This window comes from Palaemon carinicauda, chromosome 2 (genome assembly GCF_036898095.1).
Source record: "Palaemon carinicauda isolate YSFRI2023 chromosome 2, ASM3689809v2, whole genome shotgun sequence".
Lineage (NCBI taxonomy): Eukaryota > Metazoa > Arthropoda > Malacostraca > Decapoda > Palaemonidae > Palaemon > Palaemon carinicauda.
The window spans coordinates 131,324,783-131,342,129 of record NC_090726.1 but is presented as its reverse complement, the minus strand read 5'-3'; the positions used below and the strand labels follow the sequence as shown (position 1 = coordinate 131,342,129).

At 41.1% G+C, this 17,347-nt stretch overlaps 1 protein-coding gene across 3 annotated transcripts in view; it reads right to left on the bottom strand.

Moving 5' to 3' along the window:
• LOC137627098 (uncharacterized) overlaps positions 1-14,382 on the bottom strand; it is a 66,825-nt gene extending 52,443 nt beyond the window's left edge. Inside the window, exon 1 of one of the 3 annotated variants that reach the window (XM_068358124.1) lies at positions 14,108-14,382. The gene's annotated coding sequence lies outside the window, so the exon portion shown is untranslated. Of the gene's footprint in view, positions 1-3,506; positions 3,661-13,935; positions 14,074-14,107 lie in introns of those variants that run through there. The other 2 variants (XM_068358132.1, XM_068358118.1) reach the window with 2 other exon arrangements.
• Between the last annotated feature and the right edge of the window lie 2,965 nt (positions 14,383-17,347).

Sequence of the window (17,347 nt, the reverse complement as noted above, 5' to 3'; positions counted from 1 at the left end):
GTCATTATATCATGACTTACAGTAATCTTAGATTAAAATTTAAGTAGCAACTTATAAAATATAAGATTCATTTTGGTTATGAGCTCAGGATAGGTGAGCTAGAAAAGAAGTAGGAAGTCACATATTTGTGAAGCCTGCCCAGCCAATTGCCGCGACCTTACACTATAATTAATTCCTTAGAACCTGTAGGGTTCTAAAAAGGGGGAAAGAGCATCCGATCGGATGAGCCAAGCTTAGGCTTCCTCTGGGGAATTAATCATAGAGAGGTGCAAAGCTGAAATCATTCAGTTTATATAGAGAAAAGGGGGGAAAATTAGAATAAACCCCCTTTTGCAGGTTTGGTCCCGGCAAGAGACTGCACAAGGAAGCACAGAATATGCTGGAAATGTTTTACTGTACAACCGTATACAATAGTCATTGTTCTATGGTATGAAATACCAGAGGAGAACTGGCTAGTCTACACAGCTGCATGATAGTGACTGCTGGCACGGGGCCGGCAGCCGGGAGGGGCGATTGTCCACTGTAAGCCGAGGCTAGAAGCTCCGGCAGACTGACGGCAGGCCGGAGGCCCGTCTAGCGAGGTGAACCCATCAATGGCCACATATCAAGTGGCAGAGAGACAGGAAGACACTTGGGAATGGCGGATCGCCGGCAGGACGGTAGCCCCGGCAGCCAACAATGGTAGACCATCGCTGAATCATCCAATGAAGCAGGAAGGTTACCCAAGATGCCGGCGGCTAGCGCCGGAAAGTGCAGGCAGGATCGCCGGCAGGACGGTGGCCCCCGGCAGCCGGCAATGGTAGACCATCGCTGACATCATCCAATGAAGCAGGAAGGTTACCCAAGATGCCGGCGGCTAGCGCTGGCAAGCGGAGGCGACAGTGGACCGGCACCGAGATAGAAAGAGAGAAAGGTAAGGAGGGAAGGTAAGGAAGGGTAATAATACCCAGTGCCCAAACTAACCTTCCTCCGGAAGGAGTGTTCATATGAAAGGGGGGATACGCCTATCATCCGGCGGCAAGGAGCCGGCAGACGTCTATGTTGCCTGTGGTAGCCCAAGGGAGGGCCAGAGAACACTCAAGGAGGGAGGTCTTCCGCCGGCACTATCCCAAAGTTCAACCATGTTAGGGAAGTGTAGAAGAACGGACCATCTAGCAGAAGAACACAGCCAATCCCACAACTCGCCGGCAAGCGGAGGAGTTGTGGGACGGCGGACAGGGGTGTGATAGCAAGCCAACACAAAGGGACAGAGTGGGAAAGGGTCCTGAGAGGGAGTGATAAGGGGGTGGGGACACGCCCTTACACCCCCAAGAGAAGGGAATCTGTTTATAGGCTAGCCTATCTAGGGGGGAGAGAATGCTCTCCAACACTATCCCAAAGTTCAACCATGTTAGGGAAGTGTAGAAGAACGGACCATCTAGCAGAAGAACACAGCCAATCCCACAACTCGCCGGCAAGCGGAGGAGTTGTAGGACAGCGAACAGGGGTGTGATAGCAAGCCAACACAAAGGGACAGAGTGGGGGGAGGGGGAAAGGGTCCTGAGAGGGAGTGATAAGGGGGTGGGGACACACCCTTACACCCCCAAGAGAAGGGAATCTGTTTATAGGCTAGCCTATCTAGGGGGGAGAGAATGCTCTCCAACCTAGGGTAGGCTAGCTCAGCTTAGGTACAGCACTAGTGTCCTGTCCTAAACTATAAAGAAACAGAATCCCAATGACTGCCTAACCTAGGTTATGAGAACCATTCTCCCAGACTAGGCAAGACAGGGGTAGGACAAGTCACTAGGCTGCAGGGAGGAAGGGTCGTGACCCAACCAAGTGCAGACTAGGGGGAAAGGCAGAGCCCTTCCACCTTCATCCTCCAGCCAGTACCAGAAGGAGAAAACTTTCTCCTAAGGTGGGCTGGGGTGAACGACAAGTACTCTGGGGTTCTGTCTTAACTCGAGCCATGAACAATGGCGATGAGAAGGGAAGAACAATCCTAGCCTAACCTACCCGAATGCCATTCGAGGTAAGAGGGCTAGGATGTAGCCTAGGCTACCGCAGAGAGAGGAGATTACCTTAAATAAGGTAACTAGGGAGATAAAGAAGCATACAAGGGCCCCAACGTTAGGTTAGGGGTAAAAGAGTAGATGGTAAGACCAACCACGACCCCTTGTATGGTCCCTAGAAGGCGAAAAAACACATGTGCAATCACTGAATCTTGTATGTATAATTGCCTAAATCTTCATTTCGTAAATTAACACTAGGAACACTTATTATATCATGCAGGAAGTAAACATGAACACTTACGCATCGATCCTAAGGGATATGCTAGTAGGCTAGCGTAGGGTTTGGCTAACTAAGTTCGCCGAAGAATACTATCGGCATAATATAACTAATTCCTAGCAATGAAGACTAAATAACTAATGATATTAAATTAGTTATTAGACCGGGAACGCTGTTCTGGCTAACTAAATAAAGCATGCGAGGCGAACAGCAGCGTCGCAACATGACGCCTCCGGTCAAGGCACAGCTCCGCCACAAAACACAAGATTTAAGGATAAAAAATCGTTACTTTACGGCTAGAGCTTATCTATATGATACAAGAATATGGTACTCAACTTTCCAGAAGGAGGCGAGGCCGAAGATTGCGACATGGCGTTGAAAAAAGCAGAACTGGGAAAAACCAAACTATGCAGAGATGCTAATAGAATTGGAATGAAGAGGGCGGACGTGACGTCAGTCAAGATGGCGGACAGCTATGGCTGCCGTTTGTTTACGTCGCGAGGTACCGTAACAGTAATGTAGGAGGATAATTTTGCAACGGCTCCTCAGTTATCTTGCCACCCTTTCCCCTTGAAGCGTAAACGGTATGTGGGGTGCAGATAGCCATGTGGCGTGTCAAGCATACCTCCCCTGTTGATATACGATATCCTAAAGGGAAACCTTTAGGGTACTCGCGCCAGAAGTTAGAATTCTGCGAAACCTTTGGTTTAATTCTCTGGGAATATCCACTGTAATCATATATACCCTCAGGAAGCTACTGAAGGATCATTACATCAGGATGTCATGGCTTGAGCCAAAAATCTATCATTTCACCCAATGGGAGCTTTTGTATATCAGCGGTTAGTTCCTCCCGTGTGGAATAAAAATGGACATCCACTAACCTAAACTTTCCCCTAACCTCCAAGCCGTGCCCATACCTACTTACCTATGGGGGAGGGGGGGGGGGGGGTAACGCCCCCTGCGACCCCCCTTACACTGCCGTATTTCTAAGTTAGCCGTTATTAAACATATAGGAGGCCGCTATAATACATACAACCCACCCATTGAAAACGCATCCTATGCAACCTTGGAGACGTCATGGAAATAGCCAAAAATACTTATTTCATGAATAAAAATAAAGCCAAAATACATACGAACAAACCAAGGAAAGCCTGCATTTGTCATTCTTGAATCACCTTTTTGTTTGTCTATCAACGTAATAATACAAATCATAAAAATATTAGGTAACCTTTCCATACCTGGATAATTGTGCGTAGAAGTTTTTATAATCCAGCGGAAAAACTATGTGGCAAATATCAAACGAAAAAATTTTATCACGCCGAAAACAACAAACAACAATTGCCTTTGGTACCCTAAAACCTGTTTGCTTATCGTATTGCACGTTACGGTTGAAGTTTGCTAAGGTTCAATAAAATGAAATAATTTCTTTTACTTTTCTCAATTAATTCAGTATAATAATTTATCAATAACTATTTGAAAATAAAATAAAATAATAGTGACCGGAAATTATTTTTTTTTGCATGGATAGAATAAATTTGTAAAAACACTTCTAACATGTATCGTATAGAACGTTTCTATTTTTAAACAGACTATGTTTAGGTACTAAATAGAATACACGTCATAAAAGCAAAGCCGAAGAAGAGAGACAGGTGAAAAACGCCTGTTTTAGAATTATTTCTTGCTTCCATACTACGTATTAGAATTAGGTAAAATACTTCTCAAAACAAAAACATGAATAAATTTCTCTGTCTTTTTTGGTGATATCAGTTTTTCGTGGTAAATCTATGGTCGACATAATGTTTTGTGATTAAGACATTATTCGCAAAATTACATAGTATTTCAGTCGCACAATCCATGTTGATAGCAGTGTTAATACTAACTGCGTCCAATAAATACCTCTCATCCATTTTTATTTTCACGGAAAGTCTTTGGACAAGGTAAATTTTATCATTATGTGATTATCGTAGTACGTATGGCACTGTGGTTCGTTCGTGGAGATCATCTGTTATGAAATAATATTCTTAATATTGTGAGGGCTTGTAAACAAGGCCCATCTAACTACAAGAAGGACAATGTGACGATTCGCCACCGCTCATTCGCCGACGACGATTAGCCACGGCCAGTTCGCCATCAGCTTTTCGCCACTTAGACCATTTCGCCACCGGGACATTTCGCCACCAGAAACATAACTCCAGCTGTTTATTTTGTTTCCCCTCTGCAGTTATCTTTTATTTTGTCAGTTTTAACTATTCTACTGCAAAGTGTAAATAAAAGAAATTTAAAAAAATAAACAAAAGCAATTCAAACATTTTATTGTTAACGAACAAGTAAAAAAATTATATTGGTTTGCACCTAAAAAAGAATTATAAACTTTAGTTCATTTGATATTAATGGGCTATTCCTTTGAGATATTCCAAAGCGTCTCTTTCATTGGTGTGCTCGAGAACAATTATTTATTATTATTTCATCAACGCTTCTATATTTTTTCAACTCTAATGGTGTTCTGCGTCCTACTATCAGTTGTTCCATATATAAATCTCTTCCCTTTTGTAATTTCATTTATTATTTTTATCACATTGCTATTCCTGGTGTGGATCCGTCCATTGCATATCCCCCCTTGTTCGCAGCGCCAAAATTTGATGCTTGGATCACTCTTGGATGATTTATCAAAAACGTAAATAAAACCATGGTGGTGAAATTTCTCTTTTCCGGGTTTGGAAAGAATATCTGTTTCCATTTTGAGGGCTTGAGAAAGACTGATAAAAATATTAAGAAAATATTTACTCTTTTTTTTAAATAAAGAAGTAAACGACTAGTTATGCTTGTAAACAATCTAAGCAAACGACGTTGTTAAACTATAAAATTATCAAATTATTGAATTTTCAGAGTTATCCAGCAAAAAAAAAAAAAAAAAGAAAAAAAAAAAAAGATTGCCCCATATGCTTATAATGGGGGCCCTTATCCTTTCACCGGTGGCGAATCGGCGGTGGTGAAATGGCATCTGAGGCGAATCGGCGGTGGCTAACTGTCAGTGGCTAACTGTCGGCGGCGAATCGCCAGCGGTGAATGGTCCCATCCCCGACACTGTGGTTCGTTCGTGGAGATCATCTGTTATGAAATAATATTCTTAATATTGTGAGGGCTTGTAAAACAAGGCCCATCTAACTACAAGAAGGACAATGTGACCTCTCCGACTTCTATGGTTTCACATTGCAAATTTTCATAATTCATAAAATATAATCTATGATTTTAATATTTCTTTTATTTTAAGGACATTGATATCATATTTTTTGTTCACTAACAAAACATCAAAATAATATAATGTGTTTAAATTTAATAACATAGTAACATGCCTGCTCGTTCCCAGCGGGAGTGCTTAACTATCCAGGGATACTCTTCCTTTCCCCATATTCCCCACTTCCCTATTCTTATTATTATTATTATCATTATTATATACCAGACCAATATCCTCATTAGAGGGTTATAAACATTGAGTTATATACATTGTTCATCATTTATTCTAAATATGTTTTATGTTCAATAATAAAGACATTTGAATAAATGGACCAAGCTCTTATTTATGACCACGGCCTAAGAACTAATCAAAATGCCAGCAGTAGGATGTCCAATACCAGGCTGTGATTACGTCACGGACGACCTTGAGGCCGCCATCGTAGCTGCACTCATAACTGCTCACTGCACCACACATGCTCCTGGACAAGCTGCCAAAGTAGAAAGAGTTGAAAGACCCACAATATCGACAGCGGGAACAAGTGAAGAATGGGCATATCTTCAATCACGATGGTCTGACTATGTAGACGCAACTAATTCGTGTGGTACAGCTTCTAGAATGCTGCGAAGAACAACTTCGAAAATACTTAACACGATCAGCTGGTGGCAGTCTTACTAACAAGACTGAAGCAGAAGTGATGGGAGCAATAAAAAAACTGGCAGTTCGAGAGGAAAACACCATGGTAGCTCGAGTGACTCTACACAACATGCGTCAAGACCATGATGAGCCTGTACAACGTTTCTGCGCACGACTTATAGGACAGGCTAGTGTTTGCAAATTCCTGATAAAATGTCCAGGATGCAACGTTGATGTAAATTATACTGACACAATAGTGAGAGACGTATTAGCACGCGGCATATGTGACCCTGAAATACAATTAGATCTACTTGGTGATAAGAATCAGGACATGTCATTGGAAGAAGTTGCACAGTTTGTCGAAGCTAAAGAATGTGGTAAACGATCTGCCTCCCGACTATTAGACTCTCATGAGGTCCAAACAGCGGCCAGTAGTTCATACAGAAAGGCAAAACAAACCGCTGTCAAAGATAAAAACAAAGTTTGCTCATACTGTGGCAAGAAAGGACATGGTAAAAACACTCCTGCACGTGCAAGAAAATCAGAATGTCTAGCTTATGGTCATAGATGTGAACACTGCAACCGAGAAAATCACTTCGAGAGTGTTTACCGTAGTAAGGGCAAACCAAAAGTGAAACCCAGTGCTCACAATGCCAATGACTACGAGAATGCGGTGTTCAACACCTTGTGCAGCGTATCATCAATCTCTAAACGACACACCAACAAGACATTGGCTTTGGACCACCATCTGTATGACAACTTATCTGATACTTGGATAAAGAGACCTTCCAAATCTCAACCTTTCATAAATCTGACAATCAGAACGTCACCTAAGAATTACGAAGCCTTTGGTTTCCACCTTCAAGCTGGTACACATGCTGTTCGTATATCTGCAATGGCAGACACTGGATGCCAAAGCTGTCTCGCAGGTATCAAGGTCATCCACAAACTTGGCCTCAAGCAAAGTGACCTCATTCCTGTAACTATGAAAATGCACGCTGCAAATAACAGAGGCATTAAAATCCTCGGTGCCACAATCCTTTGTATATCAGGAACAGATGAGCAGGGGAACCTTGTGGAGACTAGACAAATGACATATATCACCGACAACTCGGATAAGCTCTTCATCAGTAGGGAAGCCTGCATCGCCCTTGGCATGATATCGGATAGTTTTCCGACTATTGGTGAAATCTATGACACACAATCGGAAACTCCGGATGCCACCAACAATGGAGTAGGAAGTGTTAGTGGACTAGCCAATCAGTGTGACTGCCCAAAACGTCAACTACCACCTCCGCCGCCTACAGAATTACCGTTCAGTGCAACCGAGTCCAACCGGTCTAAACTAAAGGACTACCTCTTGAAGTACTACGAATCAAGTACATTCAACGTATGTGACCACCAACCGTTACCACTAATGGATGGACCCCCAATGAAGCTGATGATCGATCCGAATGCTGATCCTGTTGCTCGTCACACACCAGTGCCAGTGCTGTTACACTGGCAAGAGGAAGTTAAAGCTGGACTTGACCAGGACGTCCGCCTTGGTGTCCTTGAACCTGTCCCAATCGGAGAACCAGTAACTTGGTGCCATCGGATGGTTGTATGTGCTAAGAAAAATGGCACACCTCGACGAACAGTTGATTTTCAGCCTCTCAATGTGCACGCTAAGAGAGAAACGCATCATACGCCTTCTCCATTTCACCAAGCAAGGTCAGTACCACAAGGAAATAAGAAAACCGTCTTTGATGCCTGGAACGGATACCACAGTGTACCGATTCAGGAATCTGACCGTCACTTAACTACGTTTATCACTCCTTGGGGACGCTATCGTTATAAAACAGCCCCTCAAGGGTATATTGCTTCTGGCGACGGATATACTCGACGGTATGATGAAATAGTTGCCGAGATACCCAACAAAACTAAATGTGTCGACGATGTTCTTCTTTGGTCTGACTCAATAGAGGAGAGTTTTTCCAAGCTGTACAATGGCTCGACATATGTGGAAGACACGGCATAACACTCAACCCTGACAAATTTTGTTTCGCAGAAGACACAGCTAAATTCGCTGGATTCGAAATAACCCCAGACACAGTTTGCCCATGTGCAAGATATTTTAGTGCAATTATGGACTTTCCAACCCCAAGAAATATCACCGATGTCAGATCTTGGTTTGGTTTAGTAAACCAAGTATCGTATGCTTTCAGCATGACCGACAAAATGCTACCATTCAGACGGTTATTGAAACCAGGAACACCATTCACCTGGAATGACAATATTAATGCACTCTTTGAGGAGTCTAAAACTGCCATTATCAACGAAATTGAAGAAGGCGTGCGAATCTTTGACAAGACAAAACCTACCTGTCTCGCCACTGATTGGTCAAAATCAGGAATTGGATTCTGGCTGTTCCAGAAACATTGCGACTGTCCAGAATACCGACCGTTTTGTTGTCGCACTGGTTGGAAGATCACACTTGTCGGAAGTAGGTTCACACATGCAGCCGAGTCTCGATATGCACCAGTTGAAGGTGAAGCGTTGGCAGTCGTCGATGTTCTTGATAAGGCAAGATACTTTGTTCTTGGCTGTGAAGATCTTGTGGTCGCAGTTGACCATAAACCCCTGTTGAAAATATTTGGTGACAGATCATTGGAGGACATATCAAATTCACGTCTCAGAAACTTGAAGGAAAAGTCCCTCCGCTATCGATTTTGCATGATTCATATCCCAGGGGTCAAGTATCTCGCTGCAGATGGAGTATCGCGCCACCCAACTGGAAAATCTGAAAAGCTATCGCTTCAAGATGACATTGCATCAGTTGACAGTGTACCTTCCGTGAGAAATGTTCCCCTACACAAATTGCCATCAGCATATTCTGTTTCCACTGACAATGATATTGATACTTGTATCACCGCATCAGCAGTATGCTCACTTGACTCACTTAACGTGAGAGCAGTCACCTGGGACAGAGTTTGCACTGCCACAAGTAGTGACGATAACATGCATGAACTGCTCAGCCTTATAGAATGCGGAGTACTAGAGTCTCGCCAAGAATTTCCTGTACATCTTCGAGAGTATTCTCAATTCCGCGAGCATCTCTACACTGTTGATGGTGTGATACTATACAAGGAGCGTAGAGTTATTCCTCCAGCCCTTCGTCAGGAAATTCTCACATCTCTTCATTCAGCACATCAAGGAATTACCTCTATGGTATCGCAAGCAGAGTCATCTGTGTTTTGGCCAGGGATAACACCCGCTATAACAGCACTTCGAGCTGGATGCAACCACTGCAATCGCATCGCGCCTTCGAATCCTAGTGCTCCGCCTACACCCCTTATATCTCCAGACTACCCGTTCAATGTGTTTGTGCAGATTACTTTCACTACTGAGGAGTTGGATATTTGGTTATAGTTGACCGATACTCGAATTGGCCCATAGTTGAACGATCTTCGAATGGTGCAGAGGGTCTTATAACTTCACTACGCCGAACATTTGTGACATTTGGGATTCCAGATGAATTGACATCTGATGGTGGACCTGAATTTACAGCGACGGCAACTAGGCAGTTTTTAAAGGACTGGGGAGTCCATCACCGCCTTTCCTCTGTGGCCTTCCCACATAGTAATTGCAGAGCCGAAATAGGCGTCAAAACTGTCAAGCGTCTTATAGCGGACAACATGGGCAGTAACGGTGATCTCAACACTGATGAATTCCAACGTGCGATGCTCCAATACAGGAACACACCTGACAGAGATACCAAGTTATCTCCTGCAATATGTGTATTTGGTCGTCCCATCAGAGACTTCATACCTGTCCCACCCGGCAGGTACCGTCCCCACGACATGTGGAAGGAAACACTCGATGCAAGAGAGGAGGCCCTAAGACATCGACACCTTAAACAGGGAGAGCGCTTATCAGAGCACACTAAGAGACTACCCCCACTGTCCGTAGGTGACCGGGTTCGCATCCAAAATCAAACAGGAAATCACTCCTGAAATGGGACAAAACCGGTGTCATCATAGAAGTCCGCCAATTCGACCAATACGTCGACAGAGTTGATGGCTCTGGTAGGGTCACGCTAAGGAACCGGAAGTTTTTGAGACAATACGTGCCTGTCAAGAGTATTCCAGAAGTCCGTACAATTAGAGATGACTATAATCGGAATCAGATTGTACCTATTGCCAATCCTTCGACCACTAAAACGTCTGAGACCATTGCGAAGGACACCATTCCGACAACTCAAAATCCGGACACACATGGTACTCTTCCATTGACCACTTTGCCGTTACCAAGTGGTACTACCCCTAACATTCATTTTGATGTTGCTGCTCCGGAATGCTATCCCAACGACCTCGGTAATACTGCGAATCATCAAGCAGAGATTCCGCCTCCCAATGATAGCACAAACTCTCTATCGCAGTTAACTCCTACCATGCCAAATTTGGAGCAACGCAAGTCCAGTCGTACCCGTCGACCGCCAGCATGGCACTGTGATTTCGAGATGAACTAGCTATAGTGTCATCATGATCAACACATGACAATAATTGTTTTTCAAGTTTCCGTTCCTTCACATGCTAACAGGAGTTTAGTGTTCATGAACCTATAATTTGGACGTTTAATTGCCACCCAATGTTTTGACATCAGTTTTAAACCGACCTCCACGAGAGATTTTAAAAGGCCGTTTAAAAACTTGGGGGGAGATAGAGGGTTATAAACATTGAGTTATATACATTGTTCATCATTTATTCTAAATATGTTTTATGTTCAATAATAAAGACATTTGAATAAATGGACCAAGCTCTTATTTACTCATTAGAGACTCCTGGTAAGATTCTTAAAAAAAATCATTAAAGAAAGTTTTGACGATTTCCTTGAGGAAAATTTACTTAGAAATAACAACCAATATGGATTTACAAAGAGCAAAGGGACCCAACTTGCCTTAGCCTGACTTTATGAATTCTTTTCTGTCAAGCCTTAGAGGTAGCTGTAACCTAATTTCTAGAGATGTCAGCCGAGCTTTTGATAAGGTATGGCACGAGGGTCTTAAATACAAGTTGTTAGAAGCACAATTACCAAATTTAGTAACCAGGTTATTATGTAACTTTCTGGACAATTGAGTGACCATGATCAAAATAAAAGTACATAGGACCAAAGTTTCCGTTACTGTCTGGAGTTCCTCAAGGTAGTGTTCTATCCCCTCCATTTTATAACTTTTAGATTATAGATACCCCTCCTCCTATTCAAGGTTGTCCGCAAATCATGTTTGCAGATGACCACACCCAAGTAATAACTATCCCTAATAAAAATAAACGAATGCTATAGGTAAAGACGACCAGGGAAAAAAAAATAATAATTACGAAAATAAATGGAAAATAACCACAAATATGAACAAATTTAAGCTCCGCAGAAATTATAATAGACAATGTAAGAATTCCATTTAAACAGAAGATACAAATACTTGGGCGTAACTTTAAAAAATCTGGCGTCCTTCCTCACATTAAGGCGAGAATAACTGCTCCTATGGTAACTCTCAATAAATTAAAACTGTTTCAAAATCTGTCAACCAAAACCCAACTTTGCTTATATAAATCATTAGTTAGACCTCAATTAGAATACCCCACTATAATATGTTGAGCACTTAGCAAAACTTCACTAAATAAAATGCATTCAATATAAAATAGGGCTTTGAGGCGAGCCTACAAAGAGAGCCCTCCCTATTACAATAAAATCCGAAAATTACATCAGCCTTTTAAGTTGGAACCTCTCAATGTCAGGTTCTATAGGCTTGGACAGAAAACTTGGGACAAACTTGCTTTAGATGATGACGACCTTTGCACCCTAACCAGAAATCTCACTATCGAACATGCTCGTAATCATAATTGGTGGAGGAGACTGGAGCCTAAGATCAATTGTGATCTTCCCAGGCCCAGATATATAGCATCTGATTAAAACTCATTAAATATCATTTTAGCAGTTAAGTTGATATTTCATTGAAATATAATTTTTTCACAATCATACCTTTCTTTAACCATCAAAATAGGTGTCATACAGACATACTCCTGCAACAGGGCTAGACATTGAACCAAAAAACCCTTCCTCTCCCTGCCTGTCTCTTCTTATTTTTTCAAAATGCTTCTAATCCTATCTAACATCGCAAGAGGGTCTGCCTCTCTCTTTTATTCTTCTCCTGTACTTCTCTTTCTCCCTTTTTTCTTATTTTTTCTCATCCCGAGTACCTGCCTTCGGGCTGTAAACTGGATTGTATCCAGGGGTACTCTGCCTTTCCCCATATTCCCCACTTCCCTATCCTTATGCTTATACTTTATCCCATTAGGGAGTGCTCTTCTTTCTTCGACTAAAGCTTTTCCCGCTATGCAGGGTCGCTATTTCTGGAGAGTCGTTTCCAAGTTCTTCTGTCTCCGATGTCCTCCACTGTGAGATCTTTCTTCTCCATATCTGCTGTTACACACTCCGTCCACCTTCTCTTTGGTCTCCCCCTCCTCCACCTACCTGAAATATCTATCTCCAACATCCTCCTCCCAACATACTTCTGGTCTCTCCTCATTATGTGCCCAAACCAGTGGAGTCTCTTTTCTTGGATTTTCTTTGACACCTCTGTAACCTTTCCTGTTCCCCTTACCAAGTCATTCCTAACCTTATCCAGTCTCGTGATCACAGCCATCAATCTTAGCATTCTCATCTCTGCAATATCCATTTTCTTCTCAAAGATCTTTTTCATGGACTAGGTCTCTGCACTATGTGCCATGGTAGGTCTCACTACAGTTGTATGTACTTTTCACTTTAACTTTAAGTTTATCCTTCTATCTCACAACACTCCCGACACTTTTCCAATTATTCCATCCAGGATGAATTCTAGCCTACTGTTCACTTCCGTTTGGAGTTCTGGCTATTTCCTCCACATATGACCCTAGGTACTTGAATTTTTCTGTCCTCTTTACTATTTCACCCAGCAAATGTATATCCTTTAATTGGTTCTGCGTGTTGTAACACATATACTCTGTTTTTGTACTACTGATCTTTAGCCCTCTCCTCTCCAATTCCTCTCTCCATCTCTCCAGTTTCCCCTCCAATCCTTCTCTGGTTTCATCACACAGAACTATGTCATCTGCAAACAGCATGGTCTATGGTGACTGTTCCCTCATTCTCTCAGTAATTACATCCATTACTATATTAAACAAGTAGGGGCTTAATGACGACCCCTGATGTAACCTTAACCCCACTTCAAACGTCTCGGTCAAACCAACACTCGCTATTTGTGTGCCTGCTCCTTGACACATATTTCTGATCAGTCTAACATATTTCTCTGGGGTTCCCCTCTCTTTCAAACATCTCCATATCTCCTGTCGTGGAACTCTATCATAAGCCTTCTCTAGGTCAATAAATACTATATGTAATTCCTTTTGGCCTTCTCTATATGCCATGACCCTTGTTGGGTCGTGGTGCAAGTTCTTATTGCACGAATAGGGAGGACAGTGATGGTGTAAATATCCTTCGTAAAATTGGTCAGTGGTAACGAAAACACTAGGGAAAACTTAACTTTCATTAACAACAATTTTTTGAAAAGCCAACCTTGTGACTACCTAACAATTTAACAACTTAACACTTAACAAATAACAATTGATGATTAACAAATAACTACCTGAACATTTTAACCAATTAATAATCAACAAATACCACTTAACCATTAATAACAAAATTCCCAACGGGAAACAACACACCAAATTAGAGAGAGTTAAATGTTTTAAATGATTAAACACTAAACAAAAAACACTAAATACCTATGCTCTCACACTCTTTGAGGCTGGAGAAAACAACACCCACAGCTCCAAATAAGGTAGCAGCTCCAACGGCACACTACTACTGTTGGGAGTACAGCTCCGTAGGACTCCTTACCAAAGGTAGGGAAATATAGCCTCAATCCAATAAAGAAAAGGTAATGAAGGATCCTACCTGGCCACTGTCTCCCTACATATCGCCACGAGCTCCAAGGCTCCCGCAGCTGGTCATGACGAGGATGCGTCGATGGGGGTGTCTCTCCAGAGTCGTCCTCAAAGCCGGGATTTAATGCGTCGGCTCTGCTGACTACCGAAGGGAACACGCAGGAATGGCAAAACACCGCAGATACCAGAAATGCACCTGCAAAAGCCGCCAAAAATGTGTGGCACAATCCTCAAAAAGCTCAATTTAGCCAGCAGCTGCAGTAGGTCCGGGAGACCTTGGGCCTCGACTGTCACTTTAGCGAACGAGTTCCTCACTGGTAAACACCAGTGTCTGTTTCTATCCAAGGACTCGGAAAACACAGAAAAGAAAACAAAGCGGTAAACTAGACAATTATAAATTATCAAAATGAGCGGGGAGGAAGTTAAACCAGCATTTCAACAGAAAAAACTTTAAATTTACAAATACTGCCTTATGAATTAGAATTTTTACACCAATTTTACATAAAAAAAAAAAAATAAATGTAGAAACAAGGCTGATAAAAACCTAATAAAAGATTACGTTAATCCATAATTCCTTCCTCCCCAAAGATAAAAAAAAAAAAAAATTGAACAGAAAGATTATTATTATTTCTATTTTTGTATATAAATGGAAATGCACCTGTAAAGTAAGAACCATTATTGATACATAATAAACCTAACACCAAACAGAAAGTACCCCTAAAAAAATACAAACCAAGAGCTTTATATAGCTTACCATTATTTTAAAGATCTAATATTACTGTACTTCGTAAAAAATCTCCAACTTTATGGAAATAGACCCAACTAAACTTACCATAATACTATATTTTTCCATCAACTGCCTTAGTGCAAACATTGCATCCGTCGTGCTTCTGCCTGGCATAAATCCAAACTGTTCTTCTCCAATCGTGGTCTCATCCCTTATCTTATGCTCTATAATCCTTTCCCAAAGCTTCATAGTAAGTGGGAGGAGTTTGATTGCCCTATAATTATTACAATTTTGTACATCCCCTTTTCTTTGAACATGGATATTAAAAAGCTATTCCTCCACATCCTGGGCATCTTCCCTTTTCTTTGAACATGGGTACTAAAAAGCTATTCCTCCACATTCTGGGCATCTTTTCTTTCCGGTGTATTTTTTTTATTAGATCCCACAGCACATATACTCCAAATTCCCTCAAGCATTTCCAGACTTCCACTGGGATATCATCAGGTCCCGTAGCTTTTCCATTTTTCATCTTGCTGAGGGCAACCTTAATTTCTTCTCTATCTATATCTCTTACTATTCCTAAATTTGGATTTCCATCTGCAATTATGGATCTTGGATTTTCTTCATTTAGCAATCTTTCAAATTATTGCTTTCACCTTCCTTTCATATCACTTGAGCTACATTCTTTATCTGCTTAATGTGGATAATATCTTTGGTCACTTTATTTTTTTCCTTAGCAATCTTGTAAATTTTCTTTTGACCCTCTTTTGTGTCCAAGTGCTCTTCTTTACTTGCTCAAATTCGGGAGTGCTTTTCTTTACTAGTCAGTTATGGGGCTGCTTATCTACTTGATAAAAAAAAAAAGCTATGAAAACCAAACTACTTCATGGTGGAAAAATATGCCCCTTATGTGGATATACAAAGGGAAAGAGCAAATATTGAATAGGATGCAAATTTTGTAACTAGTAACTTACTACCACAAGAAGTGTATCTACTGTATATAGATACTAACACGAGTGATGCAAAATTAGAGAAAATGAAATGGCTCTGTCCTGAGTATGTATAGCTGAAGCTAAATTTGCAATGGAAAAACAGGATGATGTGGAGATGAAAATCTTAAACTGTAGTAGACAAACTTCACAATAAGAGAACACAAAGAGAGTATTGCTGAATTGGAAAACCACCTTCTGGCGCTCTCTGTTGACTCAACGAATTCTACCCAGGCTACTGTACAACCAGCCCCCTCCCCCCCGCAAAAAAAAAAAAAAAATCTTATTGAACAAGTTGATAATGTAGCTATGAATATTGAATCGATTAAGTAAACACTTCAAACACTGATCGTCTCAAAGAAATCTACGTAAAAAAAAAAGGTTGAAAAAGCACTCGAAGATATATCAATTCTTAATACGATATCTACTTTAAATAGAATTATAAAATTCGTTTATGATTGGATTAGGGACGAAGCAGTAAATAAAATTCAAATCATGCAGGCTACTGACTCGGGTACTAGAACAACTGGAAAATTAAAACCCAAAGTAATGATATGCACTGTATACAGCGGTGAAGATTGTGTAGTTAATGGTTTGATTCATTGGAATCGTAGGACAGAAAATGAATCTGGTATTCAAATAAAGGGCTGCGACCAGGACTACCCACTTCATGATGAAATATAATCCTGAAGTTCGGAGAGCTATTTATGGTAATGGTGACAAAGTCACATCGCGATGGGACATACAGTGTATAACCTGCTTCCACTGTCAAAGGTGTTGACATTTTGAAAAAGACTGCAAGTTCATAACTAATAATAGTTTAGGAAATGTTCAGGAAATCACGTCCCTAAGGAAGGTAACTCTCGATCTAGTGGTAAAATGTATAAACTGCATGAAGTTGAAGATCGTTACAATGAATTCAAGAAATTGCAGTTTTAGATTTGGAATTAACGAGACTAGCCGAAAACACGGAATATGGATACTAAGGATATCATAAATTGTAGCTATGTAACTATTCAATTTGTTAGTAATAAGGCAATTCAAATTAGAGAATTGATAAATGGGAAATGTTTCGACATATTCTCGTAACCTAAAATGTGGCTGAATGACTTCAACAAGGTTAAGATAGCCAAATGACTCGCAATACACATGCTTTCTTTCATATTCTGAAAGAGAGAGAGAGAGAGAGAGAGAGAGAGAGAGAGAGAGAGAGAGAGAGAGAGAGAGAGAGAGAGAGAGAGAGATTACGAGGGGAGGGGTTGGCGTTTCGTTCTGAAAGGTTATTCTAATATAAATATGATAAAAAAACTATTGTAACAAGTTTTGAATATATAAAAATAAATTTTACACACACACACACACACACACACACATGGTCTGCATGGTCTAGCCAGTTCGTAAGGTGGGTTCCATTCACGTAGGATTAAGTAATGTATGTAAATCACATAAGACTTTCGTCATTCATTTAATTGTATTTTCCTTCAGTATCGTATATGTAAATTTACGTTATTTTAAAAAATTAACTTTTTATTTC